The sequence below is a fragment of the Melozone crissalis genome, unplaced genomic scaffold, assembly GCF_028551555.1.
Source record: "Melozone crissalis strain CALT ecotype California unplaced genomic scaffold, PUWL_Pcris_2 ptg000083l_1, whole genome shotgun sequence".
Classification (NCBI taxonomy): Eukaryota; Metazoa; Chordata; class Aves; order Passeriformes; family Passerellidae; genus Melozone; species Melozone crissalis.
Genome location: NW_026535860.1, coordinates 23,577 through 45,952, shown reverse-complemented (window position 1 = coordinate 45,952; position 22,376 = coordinate 23,577). Strand labels below are relative to the sequence as shown.

Sequence of the window (22,376 nt, the reverse complement as noted above, 5' to 3'; positions counted from 1 at the left end):
CCCTTAAAAACAATAGCCTGTTGCATATTCATACCCCTCATACACGATGCATAAATTCTATTCAAACACAGGATTCTGTTTTCTTCCTCTGAATCCTGACGGCGTCTTCATAGCTGAGCAGGCAGGAAGAAGTTCGTTTCTTCTGATAAGAGAGCAATAAATTCTCTTTCTCTGAAAGATTTAGGTGTCCTGTGGCCGCTATCTCGTTGCGAGTCCTTTCTTTAAAAAAAGTATTTTACATAGCATAGTTTTTATTTTAACATTATGTTATACCCTAAAACTAGATTTAACATACTACTTAAGAAAATTAATACAGCATAACTTTCTGACACAACACATATAATATTCATTTTAATATTTGCGAAAAGGCAATCATAAAATACGCATTTTTCCCACGGGAGGACTGGTCCCCCCCAGTTATTCCCTGTACCGGCGGGACACCCCCACTTCCCCTCAGAGCTCTCCCGCGCTGAGGGGCCGCTGCCGCTTCCCGCCCTTCGCGCCCGCCCTCAGCGGCCGGCGGGAGTCGGGGCCGCCCCGGCCGCCCTTTTATCGGAGCCATGGAGAAGGAAAACCGCTTTAAATTGTTCATGCCGCCGCGCCTGAGCGCTGGGCAGGTGTCTGTGGGCAGATCCCAGGTGAGCGCTCGGCCGCGGGGCCGCTAAGAGCGGCCCATACCACACCCGCCCCCGACCCCGGCCGCCTCCTCGGGCTGCGCTGCTCTGGAGGCCGCGGCTGAGGAGGGGACGGGGGGAAAGCGCAGGGGCCCTTCCCGGGGACACGGGGACAGTGCTGGGCCCGGGGAGTGCCCCGGCAGAGCCCCGAGCTGGAGCACACACACACCTGCCCCTTGCCCCGGGCTGGAGCACACACCCACCTGCCCCTGCATAGGCCGGGACGGCTCCTGCACTCGACTCATTTCTGTGCGGATGCCTCGAGTGGCACATGCACAGACATCTTCAGTTTGAATTTCAAAGACTTTTGTTGTTGTGTTCTCTCAAAACTGAAGGGAATCATCTTCTGGAGCATCCGCTCTGTGTTGTAAGTCCGCGTTTGCTGTGGGTAATTCAGCCCAGAGAGCGAGCAGGGCTCCATCGCCGGCCGGGCTCTGTGTACAAATCACCAACGGGATGGGGCTGCTGAGGAACTGCCTTGAGCTGTTTTATTTTCCAGCATCAGTCTCATTACGTGGTTATGATAATGGGAAGATGCCAGCAGCTCACATCCCAGGCAGCAGACAAAGAACTTCATGTGACAACTTACTTTAAAAGTTTTTTGACCAATCACACCAAGCAAAAGCATATTGACAGCAGTTCTATCCAACCACTATAAGCACAGGTACCTTTGGTTAAAACAATGCTTGCCTTTTTTGAATACAATACCTGCTTGTAAGCCTTGAAACACAATGCACAGAGCTCCATTATTAAGCTTAGAACTTTCTAATATCTTGCTAGATAAACTTTTCTGTAGCTTAGGGAGTTATTCTAGCCAAGCATTAATACACAGACCATTGTTCTATTTGTCATTACTTTTCTACTTTTTGCCTAATTTTTCTGCTGACCTATGTCATGGCTACTGCTTGGCACTAATCACAGTTCTGCTGTCTCTGAGGCTGCCTTTTGCAGCTTTCTGAAACCCCTCTGATTTTATGGATTCCCACAGGCCCCACTCAGATGCTCACATTGGCGTCTTGGTCTCACCAGATCAGGTGTGCAGTGAAAATGTTCTGTCCCCACACTGAGTTATGAGAATTCAACAAGTTATTTTTTCATGTCAAAGCTCCTTATGAAATATGTTGAGATTCAAACAGGATATTCTGACAGCAGATGAGTTTGCTGTTTACAGGATGAACTTCTGTGACTTAAAAAACTTGTAAAAGGGAATTTTCATACTGAAACATAATCAGATATCGTTTAGAAGTGCCCTTGGAAGTAAAGCAAAAAAGAAATATCAACTACTGAAAAGTCTTCAGAAAAGTAATTTGTCTCCTTGAGTCCTTTGCCATGCACCAGTGCCCAGACAGGCAGGAGCTGCTGAGTTCCCTGCATTGAAAGCTCCCCTTTGGCCACAAACTGCAGAACACCAACAGTTTGATCAACCACTGGGAAGTAAGAAGTGAGTTCCAAAGCCATTACCAATACCTTGGGCTTTGAAAATTGTAGGCAGCTGTTTAATTAATGACACATTCTATTTTCACATCATCTGTAGGGATTTTTTCTGGCTTTTGTAATTCTTCTTTGCAAATCTACTCTTAAGGAACTAATTTTTAAATTTGTGCAGGGTATTCACAGACGCTCAGATGATGACTTTAAGCTGCCATTCGATGTGTTGAGCCATGGAGAAATCACTGATTCAGGTACGATTGGAATATTTGCCATGCACTTTCTTTAGATTTTTATATATTGTCAAGTTTTAATTTTCATGTCTGTAACTGTTAAATACAGTTTCACTGTTACTTTTTTTAGAAATACATCGATCAAAATCTCTTCATGTTTCAGATACAATTTCACAGCAAGTGAAACTTTGCTCTGAAGTAGATGAAGAGGTCAGCTAAGTATCAACTCTGCACATCTAATTCCTTGGGGTCTTTTGAATTTGTTCCCAAACAGTGCCTAAAGCATTTTTCAGAAGATATTTCAGGCCTAAAGGAAGTAGTCAAAAGGGAATAATGTTTTCTGTCTCCTGTTTAAAGCTGAATCACTTAGAGGAGATACTTGTGATTTAGTGAACACACCTGGAAATTAATCTTTAAAAATTAAGGTGATTGCAATATTGTTGTTGTTTTTTTCTTTGTTTGAAGTGTCTGCAAAGTCCATGAGCTTTAATTAGAGTAAGATTTAAACACTTAAGTATCCTTGTCGAACTGCTGCTGAATATTCTGTTGAGGGGCAGAAGGGTTGAAGTCAGAGTGTTCTTTGGAAAACTGAAGTAGATTATCCCAATTGCGTTGTCTGGCATTAATTTATCTGTAAAACAATGAATTCAGTGGTTTCCTCAAGCACTGGATTCCTTTCACAGTGTCTTTACCAGCAGATCTCTGCTTTAGCACAACTCAGTGCAGCTCAGCTTTTTTGCAATAGCTTCTCTACTTTGCAGCTACAAAACACTGTTTGCTACCACAAAATAAAACACATTTCTTGTGCTCTCTCTGCTGTTTTTCATATCCCTGACAACTTTTTAGACTTTTTTAATCCTAAGCTATTAAAGTACCATCAGGACTGTAACAAAACTGTGATGCAGCCAAAACAAGGGTGGTGTTTGGGGGTGTTGTAAATGAACCAAAGGGCCCTTGGGACTCGTGTGTTGCTCTCCCTGCCTCAACCACTGGCCCAGCACTGCTTGTAGGGCACTTTCAAGGTGCTGTAAGGGCACAAGGGTGGTGGTTTTCCTTCCTGCTCTGTGTGTGAGCAGAGAACTGCTGGGACACTTGGATATTTATAAATCCCTGGTTCCAGATGGGATCCATGCCAGGGTGATGAGGGAGCTGGCAGATGAGCTTGCCAAGCCTCTCTCCATCATTTATCAGGAGTTGTGGCTCACTGTGAGGTTCCAGAGGATTGGACACTGGCCAGTGTGACACCCATGTACAAAAAAAATAGGAAGGAGGATCCTGGTAATTCCAGGCCCGTCAGCCAGGCCCCAGTGGCAGGTGAGATAATGGAGCAGTTCACACTGAGTGCTATCACACAGCACTCCCAGCATGGCCAGGCTATCAGACCCAGCCAGCAGGGCTTTACCAAGGATGGGTCATGTCTGACCAACCTGGGCTCCTTCTGTGAGCAGGTGACGGCCTGGTGCATGCAGGAAAGGCTGTGGGTGTTGTGTGTCTGGGCTCCAGCAAGGCCTTTGGCACTGTCTCCCACAGCACACTCCTGGAGAAGCTGCAGCCATGGCTGGGACAGGAGCACTCTGTGCTGGGCTCAGAACCGGCTGCATGGCCGGGCCAGAGAGTGGTGGTGAATGGTGCTGCATCCAGCTGGCAGCCAGGCACCAGTGCTGTCCCTCAGGGCTCTGTACTGGGACCAGTTCTGTTTAATGTTTTTATAGACAACATGGGTGAGGGCATCGAGTCCTTCATCAGTAAATTTGCAGGGGATACTAAGCTGGGAGCTTGTTTTGATCTGTTGGGAGGAAGGAGGGCTCTGCAGAGAGACTTAGATCAGTTGGATGGATGGGCAGAGTCCAGCAGCATGAAGTTTAATCAGTCCAAGTGCTGAGTTCCACATGTTGGCCACAAAAATCTCCTACAGCGTTCCAAGCTGGGGACAGTGTGGCTGGACAGTGCTCAGGCAGAAAGGGCCCTGGGGGTGCTGGTGACAGCCGGTTGAACATGAGCCAGCAGTGTGCCCTGGTGGCCAAGAAGGCCAATGGCTCCTGGCCTGGGTCAGGAATGGTGTGGCCAGCGGGAGCAGGGAGCTCATTCTGCCCCTGTTCTGGGCACTGCTGAGGCTGCACCTTGAGTGCTGTGTCCAGTTCTGGACCCTCAGTTTAGGAAGGACGTTGAGATGCTGGAGCACATCCAGAGGAGGGCAACAAGGCTGGTGAGGGGTTTGGAACACAAGCCCTGTGAGGAACGTTTGAAGGAGCTGGGGCTGTTTAGCTGGGAGAAGAGGAGGCTCAGGAGTGACCTTATTGCTCTCTACAGCTTCCTGCAGGGAGGTTGGAGCCAGGTGGGGTTGGTCTCTTCCACCGGGCAGCACTGACAGAACCAGAGGACACAGTCTCCAGCTACAGCAGGGAAGGGATAGGTTGGATATTAGGGAAAAAATTTTCACTAAAAGAATAATGAAGCACTGGAATGCTCTTCCCAGGGAGGTGGTAGAATCACCATCTCTGGATGTGTTTAAAAAAAGCCTGGACATGGCACTTGGTGCTGCAGTGGAGGTATCAGGGGATAGGTTGGACTCGATGATCTGAGAGGTCTCTTCCAGCCTCATTATTCTGTGATTCTGTGATTCTGTGATTCTGTGATTCTGTGATTCTGTGATTCTGTGTGTGTCCATGGCAATATCACAGGTACTCCTGGGCAAAGTCTCTGAAGCTGCTTTTACTTAACTCAGCAGTGTCTGTCAGAAGGAGAGGACAGAAATGGGGTGAAGAACCTGCTAGAAGGAAATTTGGCTTCACTGATAATTCTGGCAAAATTTTTGTTGATTTTGGTGGATTGCAGTTATCCGTGTCTTTAAGCCCACCTATTTGGTGATGTCTGAAGGGGGTTTGGGATATTTCATTGTATTTGTTTCTCCTATGTGCCCTGTAATGCCTTTTGATACATACACAGAGGATGCACAAAGATTTAAACTTGGGCTCCTGATCATATATAAGCTTATATCACCATCTGTGGAAAAAATATTACTCTTGTGATGTTTCTAAGAGATAAATACATTATCTACAACAGTATTAATTAGATATTATATACTATTAATTAGATAGTATTTGAGATTAACTTGTGGAACCTATTCTAATAGAATCCAGAAACAACGAATGAATTGTTCTCAAAACTCTACAAAGAGGCTGAGAAGATCAAGCAGTGGAAACTGACTGTGGAAACTGAACTAAACCAGAAAGAAAGAAAACTCCAAGAGAATAGAAAGATTATTGAAGCACAGAATAAAGCCATTCAAGAACTGCAGGCCAGTATTGTATAGTGTACATTGAATAGATGAAGTTCAGTGCTTCGTGATTCAGTATGACACTATTATTGATACAATTAAATATTAAAGACTGTTGCAGTTTGGTTTGTGCCTTGAGAAAATGATTATTTTGAGAAGTTGCAGGCACCTGTCCTGTGTGAGGGTAGGTATGAAGAATATACCTGTAAGTGTCTCATTTGCTAGTAAATTATTGTTCATTAATTATTGTATCTTTCATGCAAGAGATGACTCAGCATGTAATACCAGATAAAACAGACTTCTGTCTACTGATGCCCCAAGTGACTTTTTCATGAGGGATTTGAGAAGTTCAAGTGCATTTCTAATATATTTTTCAATAACAGTGTCTTTTTGCATCTGTTCCCCATGAAATCGGTTTGAAAATGAGAAACTCCATTTGAAACTGGAAGATGAGATATGTGAAAATAAAGATCTCTTGAAAGAGTAAGTAATAGAACCAAGGATATTTTTTTGTGGTGGAAATAATCAGTTTCCATGTGGGCAGTTTTATGTAGCTGTTAAAATTTGAAGGTCATTTCCATTGTTACTCCTTAGGTGCACAAAGCACTGTGCACTCCTGTGCAAACATGATATTTTTCCCTCCTTTAGAGCTGCTGCTTCGAGGCATCTGTGTAATCTGCTCAAGGGCACCTGCACTCGCTTCACAGAGAAGACCAGCAAATGTAAATGCTTTTTTAGTTTTTATTTATCAGATAAAGGTACTTCTAGCTTGTCTGAATTCACAAACAGAAGCAAGAAGAAGAAATTTCTCGTGCTGTTCAGAAAAGTTCTACAGTTGAGATCGACTGGATGTGGCTCTCAGAATGAGAAGTGAATTTTAAGTGGCTCACAAAATTGGAAGTGAAGCCCCAGGTCTAACAGATTTGTGGTTTGTAATGCTGAATGCAGAGGGCTTTTGAAGGCAGTGAGATTGTTTGCTGCAAGGTTGCCAGCCTGGAGCTCCTTGGGTGCCCAAACAGTGCTCCAGGTTTGAGGCAGTGCCCACAGCCCCGACTGGCACTGGAGCCACTGCAGAGCAGGGCAGGGCTCCCCAAGGCTGCTCAGCCCATTGAAGCTTTGCAGTCCCAGCCACACTCTGGGAATGTATTCAGACATGAGAAGTGACACTTCATGCCTGGTTTTAGGCAGTAGAATCTACTCTGAATTCCCAGCACTCTGTAACAAATTCCCAGAGCTGACCTTTCCTGTTTTCAGCCATCACACATTTGTGGGGAAAAAAGGTCTGAACCCCAAGGTATAATGAGTAACTGGAATTCTTCTCATGAAACTGAACAAGCCAAGACAGTTGGATAACTTAATGAAGTTTAAATTCTTGAGGTTTTAAAATATGTTATTGATTGGGAATTTTGCTTTATATGCAATTTAGAATTGTTATTATAATCATTATAATTTTACTAACTTGATCCTGGATACTTAAGGAGTGTCTATCTCTTTTTAGCCTTAATTCTAGACATCCTTGTATATAGATGTACTGTTCTTTTTTGATAGCTGTTTCTTTTACTGTTCTCTTTTTAATTGTTTTCTTAGGAAAAAATAGTATCAATTACAAAAGTGAAAGGAAAGAAGGAAAATATGGACATGGAGTGTTGCAATTTTATAATGACAGTTCAGATGCTCTATCAGCATCTGCTGATAGGAAGAAATTAAGTGCTAAACCCTAGATTACAGTTTATAAATACTAACAGTTTTGATACATTATTATTCAACAGCATTAATACTATAATAATTAATATGGTCGCATAAACTGATCCAGAATTACACTTTTCACAGAAAAAAAATATCTTGGGAAGGAAATTTAAAAGTTGAGCTTGCTTAATGTTTCAATGAAATACACATTTTCCCTAGATTCTGTAACTTTTGGCACCATGTTTCATAATGACTTATTTAGTAAGAATGGAGCTGATAATTCCTTTGTTAATTCATTATGCTGATTAAAAATTATGACTTGGGCAGCTGGCATTCTTGTCCAAAAGAAAACCTTTCTTATATGTTCTTGCTTTGATAGATGAACAGGAAAAGGAAGCAACAATAGAATTGTATGAGGAACTTCGCAGCAACGTAGAAGTAAGTGAGCAAGCTTGATGAAAGGAATGCGAGTTATGTGAGCTGAGCTGAGTTCCATGTTTATGTTGGGATACTGTTTGTGTCCATCATGTGTGGGTATCATGTCATGTGTGATGCATGAAGTTGGGTTTTCAATCCCTTTTCAAGAGTGATTTTTGCGTTCTATAAAGCACATTAAATGGAGAAGGTGCCAGCAGTGTGTGGGATGTAGATCCCTGTGATCTGGGTGATGTGTGCTTAGTGCTGGGTCACTGCCACAGCTTCTGGCTTCTTTCTGGGCTCTGTTTCACCTCCCTGCTGGTTCCTCAGAATGGCTGAGGTGGGCAGCAGCCCCTGGAGAAGTTCCAGGGTTTCCAGTATTGAACTTCAAATATTAAATTTTGTTTTTAGAGAATGACGGTGGCATTTGAAGAGCTTTGTGTGCAAGCAGAGAACGACAGATTGGAAATGAGTTTCAAATGTGAGAATTCTGTTTATTGAGTTTATGCAGCTGGCTCATTTTTGTACTTCATAGCTTGTGTTACACATGCAGTGTCAGGCAGCCAGGTGTGAAGTGCTGGAATGGTGAGCAGCTCACACTGAGACACTGGGACCCTTCTTTTATTCATGCTGCCTTTGGTCACTGCCTGGCCCCTTCTGTTGCTGTTCCACTGGGCCAAAGCTGGAACTTTATTTCTCAAACAGTCACTCAAAATTGAAGTTTTGTCTGTGAAGAACAGTCTGGAGATCAGTACTTACTTCCCATAGTTTGTTTATTTAAATGATAATGCACGAGTGTATAGCTACAGAAACTTTAGCTAAATGCTCTCTCTCTCTATGTATAGCCTGCTATGTTCCTGTTTCATTCTCACATGCTCTCTTCTGTTTGTATTTTCATTATAAAATCAAACATTGCCTCAGCAATTACTCTTGGGAAACAAATGGTACAGCTGTACAATTCCAGGCAACCTTAAACTGGAAGTTGTATTGAGCTTGGAGTTTATTTCAGCTAGAATGTTAACTATGGATGTTACTGTATCTCCAAAGTAAAAGAAGAAGCAGAAAAAGTGGAAAAATTTGAAAAAGAATGCAGACTGGAAGTCAGTCAAAAGGAAAAGCAGATTTGCTCATTTTGCCATCTAAGATGTAGAGCTTTATTTGGGACTAATGGGGCAATGCAAGAGCCAAGAAGTGTTTCTGGGTATTAGTAAAAAAGACAAAATAACATCTGAAGCTGCATTTAAGTCAAATTCTTTTAAGTTTAGTGGTGTTTCAGTCTCTTTAGTCTACTGGAATTTATGGTTTGATTTTGAATTGGAGAACTTTTTTGTTTAGAGTAATGTGACTTGATCAATATTTGGCTAAGATTATATCTAGCCAAATATTATCTATCTATCTATCTATCTATCTATCTATCTATCTAATCTTATCTATCTATCTAATCTAATCTAATCTATCTAATCTAACTTGAATGACAGCAAAATGTCTGCTTATCATACCTGGGTACAAATGAAAATTAATATCTGTCCCTTCTCCAGACTTCATGATGATATTTCTTGCATTTTTCTAGATTTCAGCTCTTACCATACAGAGAGATGAAAAAGATGATGTCATAAAAGACATCAAGGCTCAGCTGCAGACGTCACAAAATAAGATTGCTGACTTAATGGAAGCAAAATGTAAGAATGTTCTGCCTGCTGTGTTTAAATGTAATTGTTTATAGAATTGAAATGTAATTGTTTATGAATCTTTATTTATTATATGTAATTGTTTATAGAAGCATAGGAAACAGGGCCATGATAGTCTTATTCTGTTGCTGGTTGGCAGCAGAATTTTGGGGCCTTGAGGGCCTTATTTTTGTTTGGAACAGGAGCTGCTCATGTGGGAGCAGGACTGGCAGGGCAGTTTTAAGGGTGAGTCAAGCAGTGAGAGCTTTTGAAAATTACAAGGGAAAAATTTGTTGCTTCAGTTTTGCAAATTTACAGTCAGGCAGATGTCACTGAGGAAACTTACTTTTCAGGACTTGATTGCCAATACTTTTAAGCCATCCATATTCAAATTTTATATATTATTTTATAGTATATGATGTCAGTACCATTAGTCTTTGTTACATTCTTTAAATGTATGTAATTTTCCATTTTTAGCAGCATTTTTTAGTAAATAATCCTATTTTTAAAAATATAAACATCTTTTTTTGCTTAGTACATAATGAAGAAATGTTAAAGGAATCCCAGGGCAGTAAAGAACATTTGAGGGCAGAGCTGGAAGAGGCTAAAATTTCATTGCAAAAGGCAGAGGTACCCCTTGCTTATAGTTTTACAGTACAAATAGACTAGATGAGTATTTGCATAAGTAATTATGGATACTTTAGACATGAAACAGCTGTAGATCTTTGTTGCAAAACATGTTTAGAAATGATATCATGTCTTGAAGGTTACTCAGAAGAACTTGGAAACTGAATTCCAGACTACAGTGAAAACATTAATTCAGGTCACTGGAGAAAAGGAAGAGCAGGAGGAAGAATGTAAAAAAATGAAGGCTTTGCTTGCAGCCCTGACAGAGGAGTTTGAGACTTCTGTTGCCAATTTGAAAAGCTTGCTGCAAGAAGAACAAAATAGGTAAATTAATGAGTTTAAATTCCAAGAGTGATCTTACAGGTTGCAGTCTATGACGAAATCAATAACAATTGGAAATGAAGCTGAAATTTTTTTCACGCAGTGGTCTAAATGCAGAGAATTTAATGTATTTTTTTTGTTTGTGATAGTTGATACTGTTTAAAAAGTAATCTTTTGCCCCCTCCAACTTTCATAATTCTGTCTTTAAGAAATACAGATTTCTGTAGGTATATATTTGTTTACTTTTATGTCTACTGTTCTGAGGTTTTAAAAGTGAAATTTGATGTGTGTTGCAGGCAGATCTATCACCTGCCTGTTGAAAGATAAATGTTCTTAAAGTGCTTGTGCTAAGACTTTGTCTTATTGTCCTGTAAGTTTCAAATGCAGTGCTTTGTACCCTACATTTGGGATTTTTCATTTACCATTTCCTTAGATTAAAGAAATCTGAAGATGATTCAAAGCTGCTTATCTTGGAGCTCCAGAATAAATCTGCTGAACTGGGTAAGGCTTGTAGAAAGGCAGAAAATGAGCTGGGCAGTAATAAAAATGTTTTCTGCTCTTTTCTGGAAATGGACTGTCTCTGGTAGCTGGAGAAATGATTTTACAGTGCCTGTACCTGTCAGGAATGCCTGGATTTATTTTTACTCAGCTGATCCCTTTTCTTTGGGGGTCATTGGTGCTGGCAGCAGCCACAGGGCAGTGCTGTGCACAGCTCCAATAGTCAGACCATTCATGCATGAATTCCTCTGGAGGTAATTTTGGTTTGCAGCTCAGAGCAGCAGCACTGCAGGTGCCAGGAGTGACTTGTGCAGCAGAGACAAAACCTCCCATGGAGGTTTCTGTGACCCTCCCCATGCTGGAAGTGCAATGATGCTGGCAGGGGTTGGTTTTAAATATCATCAATTTGACATCCTGTGGTTTCTAGGGATGTGCTCCTTAGTCCCCAGAGTAAGAGCTCTGCCTTGCTGTTGAGAACTTGCAAAAAATCCCAGAATTGTGAATGTGCACATAGAAACCATTTAGAAGTTAGTAACAACTGGTTTCCTTTCCCAGCATATTTATGTGATACCTTCAGCAGTTCATATTTTTTTTCTGGAACAATGCAGGTGCATCAATACTTGGAGAATGATCTAGTCTTACAGTCCATGGTTTACTTGAAGCTATATTTGTGGAAAACATAATAGGCTCTAAATTTTATTTAAGATAAATATTCAGTTTCTCTTCAGATATAGATTTGCTAATGTCTGAATCATTTTCTCAAGTCTACATTTAGATTAAGTCATAAATGAGCTTTTCAGTTTCTTAACTTAATCCAACAAGTTTTGAGAACTGGGTATTGCAAAAGGGGAAATGTTTTATACTGCCTGCTAAATATGAAAAATCATTTATGTTCCATTCATTTTACATTCCATGTGCTGTAGAAGAGATGACTAAAGTGAAATGTGATAAAGAAGTGCAACTTGAAGAGCTGTCAGAAACTCTGGTAAATGTTCATTTTATTAATCTCATGGCATTTGCTCTTCATATGAAATTCCTCTTGCTTTGTAAGTATCTTAAATGTCATAAGTAAACTCCATCCAGTCTACCTTAACATTTCTACTAAACTTTCTCACACACAATTTCAGTGTTTTCTTTGAAGAATTCTTTATTGCCTCTGTTTTTCTTGTCTCCTGTGCTTTTGGTTTTTCTTGTCTCCTGTGCTTTTGGTTTTTCTTGTCTCCCATGTTTTTGGTTTTCCTTCTCAAGGTTTTTGGTTATTTCCTTCTTTGTTCATGCCCATTCAAATGCCACTCCCTCTGGATATAAAGTTTTCCCATTTTTCCTTCCTTCCAGGAAGGTAATTAGCTCTGGCCTCTGTGAACCCTGCTGTGCTGTGACATAGGCCCATTTTCTGTCACAGCTATATGAAGCTATAAGAAAGCTTCATAAGCTTTATGAAATACACTCTTAACAGAGGTTTATTTTCATTATGATTTTATATTTACAAGCCTAACAAGAATTCATATCAACTAAAGTTAGGATAGTGTGAAATCAGGTGTGCATTTTACTGTGTCTGCTTGTTGTTATAATCTGTGCATTGAGTGTTCTGAACTAAGTTTCACTCATTTTCTAAAATGGGTAAATTGGAGCACTTTTACTGAAGAAGAATCTTGAGGCTAGTACAGAAAATTTGAGGAGAGAGAAACATTTGGAGAGAGAAATGAAAATGCTCTCCAAATGAGAGAGGTCTGAAGAAAGGCAACAGTTACATGTTTTTAGAAATAGTGAAGTTGCACATCATGACTTGGATACAAGTTTATACATAAGAAACAGCACCCAGAGCAGGGTCCCACCCGAATTTTGCAGCCCAGGTAATGAAACTCACAGCAGAGGACAGACATGAACAGCACTGGTATCACAGTTCACTATCTCACACCACTTCCAGATCCCAGCAGAGACTGGAAAGATCCAATCTGGATAATCCATGGCATGGATGTTGTTGGGTTCTTCTGAAAGCCTTGTGCTCTTAGTTCATGTCTGATGACCTCCAGCAGTTGGAGTTTGCACATGGGAACTCAAAACTCTTCCTTTTCATTTTGCAGAAAGAATTCCACGGTTTGAAAGCACAGCTGACAAGAACAGCTAAGAAGGAACAAGATTATTTAAAGCAGCTTGTGACTCTGAAAACCGATCTTGAACAAGAGGCGTATGACCGTTTTGAAAATGGGATATTTCATTAGTTTTGGTGTAATATAGAAGTTGCTTTAATCCACAGTGAAATGAACTATGATTGTTTTCTAATGGAAATTTTGAACCACATATATGCCATTAATTATATACTTACATTTCTAAATTCCACTTATCTATTTATGTGTATTCTATGGCATATGTAGTTGTTCTTTCACTTATTTAACAAGAAGAGAAAGTTTCTGAATTCATTGTTAATCTTGCTTTAAAATACATAATCTTCACTAACCATTATATATATATAAAAGTTGGCTCTGATTTTCTTTCCTTCTTCTGGCACCTTCGTACATCTCTCTGACTCTGCTGCAAAGCTTATATTTGTAGATAAAGGCCTGGACTTCTTTCAGCATGGAATAACACTTGATAATGGGTATTTTTAATTTAAAAGGAGATTTCAAAATGCATCTTCTTATTCCTCTTGGCCATTTGTTTTAAATTAGGTTAAAGAATGAACAGCTAACAGTGTATCTCAGTAAGCTTTCACTAGAGAAAGAACAAACAGCACAAGAGAAAAATGCTGTGGCTGCAGAACTCCAGAAGCTGCAAGAACAACAAGAGGCAAGTTGTAAACTTCCAGCTTTCTTGAAAGGACAATACTCAATTTGGCAAATGACTCAGTTTTACAAATTAGATGATGAGCTGCAACATGACTTGGATCTGTAGAGTGCCTGAGCAAATTTTTTTGTGTTTGAATTGGAAAGGAAGTGTATTTACACTTGTGAACAAGGCAGGTCTGTGTGCTTTGGATGGCTTTGAATTTTTTAAGAAGTCACTTTGAATTTTATTTCTTTGCTGACACATGGGTCTTTATTTAGGATAGTAAGAAAAAAGAAGACAATACAAAGCAGTTAGTTGAAAATCTAGAAGAGGCAAATAGCCAGCTAAGGCAAGTAAAACCAAATATTAATAACTGATATTGTTAAAGGAAGTAGACTCAAATAGTTAGTTGTGTTCAAATGTTGCTTTCTGGGATTTTTTGATTAATGTTTTTTTAGATTACACGGCTAAACAGAAACTATTCAGAATTGCTGTTGGCCAAGTAGAAATTTTCTCAGATAGAAATACCAATTGCTGCAGGAACAATGTTTGCCATCATTTTGTATTCCATAGTAGGAGCTGTCTTGTTTTGCATTAGACATCTCAGGTGTGAAGGAAATTCAAATGGAAGCTGAAGGTTATGGATGAAATGTGACAAGGCAAAACTGGATCAGAGTTACTCTCTGTATCCCCAGTTCAACAGACAGGCAGCTCCCATGTTTCACAGCTGCATTGCAATAGTCCAGGTCAGGATGTATTTTCCTTGGGTTCCTGGAACATCTTTTCCTACTTACAAGAAGTATGGACAGTTCACATATTGACTTACTGGGCCTGTTGCTGCATTTTAAGAACATTTTCATTGAGCAGCTTATGTGAAGTTCCCATCAACATTAGCAGCTCTTTTCAGAAAATAAAATATGGGTTTGTTAGAAGTACTGAAAATAAGTTAAAGGCAATAAGGAAATATTTACTAATGCTTGTTAATTTGGCACTTAGAAATGAACTGGAGTCTTTGAAGGAGAAAATGGCAAAGACTGGTGAAGAGATGAAAAGTACACTGGATGAAAGAGAAGAAAATGTATGTCCTGTGTCATGAAAATATCTTACAGAACCTGCAGGGCAGCATTGAATGTAAAATCTTTGTTGGGATTTTTTCTGCAAAGCTCTGCCTGGGGGATGTGATCTCTGCCAGAGGTTTCTTCTTTCCCAGCTGCTGCCAGCTGTGCCCTTGCGTGTCCCCATGTGAGCCCTGGTATTTCAAAAGACAAGCACAGTCACTGGGATGTTCACTCTGTGCTGGAAGTTTAATATTAAAGATTTATTTGTTTTCAGGCAAACAGAGAACCTGCTTTTCTGTTTTTTCATATACCCACTCAGTGATGGATGGGCTCTGGATTAGCTTTTTATATGTAGTGTGAGTTTGAGCTGAAATAGATTCAAACATTTTTACTTTTCTTTCTATTGGTTCAAAGCAACCTGGGGTTTTTAGCAAATTTCAAAATTTCATTGTAAAAGTCAAAGATTTACAATTTAATTTCAGGTTAAGAGAACTGAAAATGAAATTTCAAGAAAGGAAAAGCCATTGAAGATTCTAGAAAATAATTGGGAAAATTCATTTTTTCATGGATGTAGGGAACTTCATACAAGTGCATTTTTTAAATTGTGAAGATCTTGGGGTTTTTTTCTTCTTCTTTCTTAACTCCATAACCACTAAGGAACTGGTTCACTGCTATTAATTAACATCTTGTGGTACTTTATGGCTAAAACTCTGATTATTCTAACATGGCAGCTGGTGTTTCAGTCCCATTGGAACAAACCAGACTGGTGCAAGGGCAGGTTTGAGAACATCTACAGGAATTGCTCACATAGGGAGTCATTTGTAGAACTTACTAACTCATGTCTGAAATATCTCTTTCAGATGAATAATTTAAAGAAACAGATGGAAAATAAAACCAAATGCATTGAAGAGTTGCAGCAGGAGGTGTGTAGAGATTTTAAATGTCACAAATACATAAACACATTATACTTTGGGTTGCCTTTCCAGCAGGTTTTTGTCTGCTGTGATGCCTTTAGATACACCTATGTAACTTATACATTTTCTTTTCTTATCCTAACCCTGAGCAAATTAGAGAGTCATCTTAGGGATCACTTGATTTGTTAAATGAGCCTTAATTTGAAAAGAGCAATTACAAAAATAATATCTTTAATAAACTTCTACTCTTTTTCATTTAGTGCATAGTGTTATTTATGTACGTGTATGAGTATCTCAGTTACCACTAGTAGAAAAGAATTCTGCACTGGCACAAACTGTAGTAACTTCACTGTAAAAATAAATAACTTGTATTTTTGGTCATGACATCTTGACACCTTCTGTCAGCAGCATCTTAGTTTTAATTTCCATTCTGCACCTCATTTGTTATTCCCTGCTGCTGCTCAGGAGGAGCCTTTCTTAAGGTCGTGAAGAAACAGTAATTATCACAGAAATTAGCTGAACATTCATTTGTTTGAAGAATTGTTCTGGAACCTGAGCTGCACAACAAAGAGTTATTTGCCTGATGAAAGCTGGAATATCTTGATGCAGTTAAACCATGACATAATTCTATTAACTTATTGAGGTACAGTGCTTGTTTTGTTTTATTTCAACAGAATAAGGTGCTGAAAAAGAAAATTACTGCAGAAAGCAAGAAAAGCAATACTTATGAAGGGAAGGTAGGTTTAAATAACACCGTGTAGAAGATGAGGTGAGTGTTTTTAACTTCCAGTGTAGGTAATGATAATACTTGTTATACATTCTGAGCTGGTTTATGGATCTAGGATCCAGACTTTGCAGGAATGAGCTCATAGTTTTTAGAAGATGCTTCCATTTTTAATCATTGGGCACTGACTATTGGACATTTAAGAGATGGATTCACATTGCAATTAATGATGTTTCCAATCTGTTCCCTTTTTGTTTTCTTTTGTTGATAGTGGACTGAACAGGGTTCAGCAACCTCATTGTAACAGAAAAGCATTTAATAGAAATATATATATAAACATATTACTCTTTTTAGGCTGTTCTTTAAATGTGTTCTTCAGTGGCAATCCCTCTGATGGGAATATTGTGTCCAGCTTTGGGTAATGCACTTGAAGAAAAGTGGACTTTTTTGAGGATATTCATATGAAAAACTTAAAAAGAAAAAACTGTAGTGAAAATGCACAGCTGGGAGAAAATGTACCATAAAACCTGTGAAAATCTGATACAGATTTACAAGAGAGGGAATAAAATCTCCATCTCCATTTGTTTTTTTTTCCAAGGCATTCACAGCATTTAGGGTGACTGCTTAGGGCAGTCTTCCCCATTGTGCTGTTGCCATTGTTCCTTTGAGTATTTTCTAACTCACTTCAGGCCAAAGTTCAACTCTTTATTAAAAAAAACCCTGAACTTTTAAATAGGAAACACTTGAATCATATACCTGAAAAGTAACAGTGTTTGTGCTCAAAAATAAGAGGTAAGAAAAAATAATCAACATAGTAATTCCTAAACAAATAACAGCAGCAATTCTGCTTTCTCCAAAGGTGAATAAATTGCAGTTAGAGATGGAAAATATGAACAAGCAACATAAGGAAGAAGTTGACATCTATCAAAAAGACATAGAAACAAGAAAAGTAAATGAAAATAAACTTCGTGAAGAGGTGAGAGGTGTTAATTTTTACTGCAATTTATTTTTTTTAGTTTAAAATGTTGTTCTGAAGCTTTAATATCCAGAGTCCTTGCTCATATTTCAGTCTTATCAACATAAATGGAACTTGTTTTGTATGCCTGTGAGCAAAGCTTTAGTACATTAGGTGCTTAGGTTGAAATATTTGAATATGTCTTTTACAATGAGAACTCCATTAAAAATTCCTTCTTTCAAGATATAGTTTAAAGAAATTCCACCCTTGGTATAAAGTCAGCCCAGTTAAATTAGATTATAACTTCTCCCATATTAGGATTTTTCCGCCCACACTTTTTTGATGGCAATGCTAAGAAATGTTAGGGCAGAGTGCTTGAAATGGCCTTTTGGTTTGCAGTGAGCTTGCCTGCCATGGCTGTACCTTTGATCTTGCCCATTTTAACAATCTGCAGAAAAGATGAGGGATTTGAAAGGGATCTTAAAAGCAAATAAAGCCCAAGTGGGACTGCAAACTTTGCACCCACAGGGGGAAGAAGAAATTGAGATTTAAAAGAAATATATTGTTATCTTGATGAATGAAATGCAATTTATTACTGACAGGTAGAAAAGATGAGGTTGCTTTGTGATGAAACTGCAATGATACAGAGAGAAACTGATGCCAGATGTCAGCACAAGATAACTGAGATGATGGCACTGATGGAAAAGCACAAGGTCGGAGATTTTCCTGCTTGCTGTAGTTTGCAATGGGTGATACCATGTCAATACCATGTTTATAATTTGTGACACCACGTTAATGACCTTTCCAAAGCAGAAACAGGCCTGAGTCTGGGAAAAGGAAGATGAACACATGCTGGACTTTGCATCATCTAAAATCAAATTCATTTGAAGAATATGAACACATTCCTATGGGCAGATACATTCCATTCATCTAAACTTCTGGGATTTTTAGATTTTTTTTTCAATTCAGGCTTCCTTTGATACCATCTGAATGCAATATTTTTCAGTATCAGTTTGGCCTCTTTCTCAGAGGTTACCTAGTGACTGTCAGCAGTTTAGCCTGACACATTTTAGTTTACCTTTCTATTCCTCATTTTGCAATATCTTTAGCAGCTACATTAATAAAGATGGCACAGCTGGCTCTTAGTGCTGAGCACATATTGCTGCACAGAAATAAAGCACTCTCTGCCAGTCCACAAAATAATACTTGAATTGAGCATTTCCTGTTTTACAGTTTCTGCAGAAGCATCAATGAATCTTTTCTTTATGAATCTTAAGAGCCTGGTTTGAAAAAATGATGTTTTAAGACTGGATAACTCTATATTGCAACATTTAGTCACATGTTTTGAGTTTGTTGTTGGTTTGGTTTTTTTACCACAGAATGAATATGATAAAATGGTTGAAGAAAAAGATGCAGAGTTAAAAGTATATAAAATGAAACAGCAAAAGCAGTTCTCATCAGAAAGGGCACTGGTAAGGAGCACTTTGCAATGGTCAATAATTCAGTGAAGGGGCTGATGTCCTTGTGTAGTGGTTTTATACTGGCTAAGTGCCAGGCACACACAAAAAAACATTCACTCATTTTTCTCTGCTATTGTTGAGCAGAGGAGGGGAAAGAAAAATTCAAGGACTGAGTTGAGATAACGATTAGGAGAAAAACACTTTGAGGGTAAAGCAGATTCAAACTTAAATAGTGCAAAAAAATTATTATTAATAGAATTAAAAGTGAGTAATGATAATTAAACGCAACCCTTAAAACACCTTTTTTCCCAATCCCTCCCTCTTGCCCACCGACAGCACAGAGAGACAAAAGATGTGATCTTCGGTCAGTTTGTGACTTCTAAAGATCTTTTTTCAATTTGCTTAGAGAGTTTCTTTTTCCTGCTGTGCTCTGGGGTCTTTCCCACCAGAGACATTCTCTGGGAACTCTTCCAGTGTGCTTTTAATTTTTACCCGCAGCAGTCCCACCCAACCTGCTGCAACAGATCTTATTCTGGGCGCTAAAAACTCCAAATGTTTCTAAAAATAAATTGGAGTGGCAGTGTGTTTGTGTCTGCTCCTCCAGGTAGTGGGTCGTGTTCTGACTCCGCACTTTGAATAGGAAACTTTTGTTTTCAATATTTAGATTGTGCCCTCTCACCCCTGTTCTCCCAAGGGTTTTAAGGTATTACCTTGAACACTTCTGATCAAGTACCGGTTTCTTACAGTGCTTCAGTCTTTGTTAAACAAGCTAAAGCAAAGCTTCAAGTATAGGGCTGAAAAGCAAATAGAATTATCTTGTGTATCTAATGAGTGTCCCTGTTAATTACTGCCTCACTTGGCACTGTTTTCCTTTTTCTGGGCTGTGCAGAGTTAACCCTGTCCTTTGTTTAACGGTTTGTAGGAAAATGAGCTGTCATGTTTGAAAAGGGAACTGTCCTCCCTTAAGGAACAGCTGAGAGCAGAAATGGAAGAAAAGGTGGAGTTTTTTATTCCCTGAGCAGTGGGGGTGAGAGGTGTGGCCTGGGCTTGTGCTGTGGGAGGAGTTGGGTAAGAAATGAAACTGAACAGAAAAACAGTGACTTTGGAATGCTGGGGTTGTGCTAAATCTGGTCATAGATTTGTGTGAACTTTGTAACAGTCTGTGATTATAGATTACATATAAATAAACAAACAACAAAACAAAACTCTCCTTTATTTTAGTTAATTTTAACTAGCTAAAGCAAAAAAGTTCCCTAAACTGAAGGGGTTTTTCAGTGACTTTTGAATGCTGGGGTTGTACCAAACCCGGTCATATTTTTATGTGAACTTTGTAGCAGTCTGTGATTATAGACTGTGCTCTGTAATTAGACCAAGAAGATTTTTAACAACTGAATTCAAATCAATATTTCCTTGCTGTCACATAACTCTTTTGTAGGAGAATCTTGTAAAAGAGCACTCTGGCAGTGTGATTCCTGAAAGTGAAAAGAAACACAAGGTAACTTTAACTTTTTAATTGCTTTTAGAATTTGGTAGTATTTATATGTGTAGAATCAATTGAAGTGCCATGATAATTTATTTCCATTCAACAAAAGACGGTAGAATGCTTTAGACTTAAAATTTTAAATTATAGAAAATACAAATTGATGTTCCTGGGACTCCTAAACCTTGTTTAGATCTATGCAGTGAATCTATTCATGTAAAAAATAGAAACTCTCCAAATTATATTCCTAAAAAAAAAAAAAAAAAAAAAGTCTTCTTCAGTACAGGAAGCCCCTTGGGCAGTCCAACATTGAAGTTTTGTAACTCCTAACAGTGAATTTTTCTTGTTGCATTTTTCTGCCTGTATTTCTTACTTCTCTGTAGATTATTTTTTTTTTCCCCCTGGGATAAGAAGGGATTTTAAAGGGTCACACCATTCCATGGAGATATTAGACAGCAGTTTCTGGAAGGGCTCCCAGTGTGTAATTTTTCTTGCTCAGTTGTTGATTTTTTTATGTCTCTAGAACTGATTTACTTAGTCTTAAAAGTGTCCATTTGTAAAGGCACTTTTCCTCTATGGAAGAGAAAAAAGCTGATACAGCTGTAAAAATGGTCAAAGTATCAAAGTATTCCTGACTGCAGAACTGACCCTTCTTCCCTGTCAGGAGTTCACTTGTGGTTTTCACATTGGAACAATGGAATCCAGCACCATTTTGATGTTTTCTGTCTAAAAAAGGACTGCACTGGACCATTCAATGCTTCTCAGTTTCACTTCTAGTGAAAAGACTATTTTAAGAAACACCAATCTTGATGTAGCTACCAATCTTTCTTTGAAAGCCTTTTCCTGCAGTTTTGTTTGTTCCCATTTTCTTTGATGTTTATCAGAGTCCAATGTAGTGGCTGCAGTTCAGAATAACCTCGATTTCTGCAGATAGGCATGGAGAACTTAAATACAGTGTGCCATGAAACTCAGCTCTTCCATAGCTTCCCCTTCATTCTCCTCATTTGGCAACAAAAATAATATAAAAAATGATATTTCCACCCCACTTTGTTTGGGTCTTTGCTCCATCTTTGGATGGAAAGATCAGAGTTCCACCATTTCTCTCAGGTGAATTCTTGGACACTCAGACTGTAAACTGGGTCCTGAGTTTGGCTTTAGATTCCATACTTACCCCATAAAATATAATCTAAAAATAGAAACATTTTCTTTCCCAGACATATGTTATAAAGACTCCTCCAAGGGATAAAATGCAGAGTGGAAGAAGCACAAACCTGCCTGCAGAGCAGAGCAGCAGGAAAAAGCAGAAAGTGCTTGTGCAGCTGGACACTGAGTCAGACAGCTCTGAGCACACTGACCTCCTGGTAAGAGCCAGAGAACAAATCGTGGGCTGAGCAGCTCTTTGTGCTCACTGCTGGGGCCGAGAATGGAAATAAAGAGTTTGGGCTTCCACATTCCAGCCAATATTTATGTATATTTTTAATTTATTGGTTCTTTCTGGAATTGTAGTTGTATGTACATAATCAACATTCTTTTTATTGAACTGTTATGCCTCATAATGACAACTTTTCTTTTTCATAATTTAATATCCTTAGGCAGAAAGAAAAAGTAATTTTAATATAGTGTGACTAAGTAACTTTTAATTTAACTTTCAACTTTTAATCATATAGAGCATAGTCTCGGAAGAAGAAACATTTAAAAATTTGTACAAAGATTATCCACAAGCTTCACAGTTACATTCCACAGCACCAAAAAAGGTATGTTAGCCTTTCCTAAGATTAAAGCAAGCAGTTAATCAGATTGTTTACAGAAACGAAAGGATGGCTTTATTTTCCTTCCCAGAGCCCAGCTCCATGCAGTGTGAAATCTCCAGGCTCTGCTCTGAAACTCAAAACCATGAGGAGGATGCGCGAGGCAGGCTGGACTGCGCTCTCCAAAATGGACAGGAAAAGGAAAATTAAAGATGCTGTAAAGCTCTTTGCTTAAAATGCAGAAATGCCCAGTGCCCTGGCATTGCTTGCACGGTTGTTCTTCTCTCAGGGTTAGGAATTTGTTGCTTTTTTCTGTCATACTCAGTGTGTTTAATACTTCAAAATGTTGGGACAAAAATGAGCCAATTTTAAATTTTGAAATAAATAGAACTACATAGAAAGTTGTTTCAAAGCTGTTTCTGGCATTATAAACTCTGGTTTTA

The 22,376-nt window shown here is 39.0% G+C and overlaps 1 long non-coding RNA gene across 1 annotated transcript; it reads left to right on the top strand.

Annotated features, from left to right (window-relative positions):
• The first annotated feature begins 9,299 nt into the window (after nucleotides 1–9,299).
• Nucleotides 9,300–10,259, top strand: LOC128946696 (uncharacterized). The gene is made up of 3 exons (XR_008483988.1): nucleotides 9,300–9,394; nucleotides 9,918–10,012; nucleotides 10,149–10,259. It is a non-coding gene; the product is annotated as an uncharacterized LOC128946696 (long non-coding RNA).
• Nucleotides 10,260–22,376: the final 12,117 nt, after the last annotated feature.